We start from the raw sequence: 1,883 nt of genomic DNA, 5'->3' as shown, positions 1-1,883 counted from the left end.
GCCGTCCACTTATGAATTATGAAATGGGATCGTGTGGCACGCCGTCCACTTATGAATTATGAAATGGGATTGTGTGGCACGCCGACCACTTATAAATATATACTATGGGATCGTGTGGCACGCCGACCACTTATATGAGTCATAGTATTGATGTAGTTTCGTCGTTATATCCGTTGATCTGTTTTCACTGTATCCCCCCGAGCATGCCCCCTTCCCAGTTTTATTTGATGTTTTTCTGCTGTTATTTCCGTTGCCTTTGTATATATACATCTGCATAGGTTATTTTTGGTAGGTCCTGTCTAGCCTCGTCACTACTTCGCCGGGGTTAGGCCAGGCACTTACCAGCACATGGGGTCGGTTGTGCTGATGCTACACTTTGTGCATCTTTTTGCACAGATCCAGGAGCAACTTTTGGACAGCCGCAGTAGGATTGCCCGGGAGCTGTCTTCAGTCCAGGGACTCACGAGGTAGCCTAGCTGGCGTTCGCAGGCCGGAGTCCCTTCTATGTTTTAGTTTGTTTCCTTTGTTTCGAGACAAACAGTATGTAATATCATTTCAGACTTGTTTTTAGTACTCTATAGCAGTCCGTGAGCTAGTGACACCAGACTCTGGGTAGAAATGTGTTTCAACTTCCGCAAATTTTATTTCAGTTATACAAGTTTATAGTCTTCCCCTTTAATTAAAATGCCTCGTTCATTTATATTGTTAAAATGTCATCAGTGAAAAGTTTTGAATATTTGGCTTGCCTAGCTCCGACAGTAGGCGCCATCACGAGTCACGATCGTGGGGAATCCGGGTCGTGACAGCCGGTGTCCTCCACTGTCCAGGTAGGTTTCTCTCTCATTTCCTTATTTTTTTCGAAATACACAGATTTATTTTAATTCTTTGTAGTTTGATTTGTAAAAATTAATTGTTCTTAGCTAAATTAAATCTAGGATAATTATTAGTAGCTAAAATAATTAGTTTTACCTACTAATTTGGGAAAAATGGGTTGAAGAGAAGAAACCCTAAATTTTTAGGGTTTATGTTAAGTCTTGTTATGGTTGGGTCAAATTAGAATTTAGTTCTTGTGAGGATTAGAATCTAGATCTGATTATCTTGATATTTATTTTATTTCATTGTTTGACTCATGTAGATTTTCCTAAATAGAACTTTTCTACTTAATTAAATGATAGATAATTAATAAATTTATCTTTGGAAGTTAGGAGTTATTAATTTGAGGATATGACTTGAACTTTTGTGGATATGAGTTGAACCTTTAGGATATGAATTGAAATTTTGATTTATGTATTGGAATTTTAGATTATAAATTGAAATTTCAAGATATGACTTGAACTTTTGTGGATATGAGTTGAACCTTTAGGATATGAATTGGACTTTTAGTTTATGAATTGAGATTTTGGTTTATGTATTGGAATTTTTGTTTATAAATTGAAATTTTAGGATATGACTTGAACTTTTGTGGATATGAGTTGAACCTTTAGGATATGAATTGAAATTTTGGTTTATGTATTGGAATTTTAGATTATAAATTGAAATTTCAGGATATGACTTGAACTTTTGTGGATATGAGTTGAACCTTTAGGATATGAATTGGACTTTTAGTTTATGAATTGAGATTTTGGTTTATGTATTGGAATTTTAGTTTATAAATTGAAATTTTAGGATATGACTTGAACTTTTGTGGATATGAGTTGAACCTTTAGGATATGAATTGAAATTTTGGTTTATGTATTGGAATTTTAGATTATAAATTGAAATTTCAGGATATGACTTGAACTTTTGTGGATATGAGTTGAACCTTTAGGATATGAATTGGACTTTAGTTATGAATTGAGATTTGGTTATGTATTGGAATTTAGTTATAATAAAACTTTCTAGGA

The sequence above is a fragment of the Nicotiana attenuata genome, unplaced genomic scaffold, assembly GCF_001879085.1.
Source record: "Nicotiana attenuata strain UT unplaced genomic scaffold, NIATTr2, whole genome shotgun sequence".
NCBI classification, from domain to species: Eukaryota; Viridiplantae; Streptophyta; class Magnoliopsida; order Solanales; family Solanaceae; genus Nicotiana; species Nicotiana attenuata.
Note: the sequence above shows the minus strand (reverse complement) of the source record.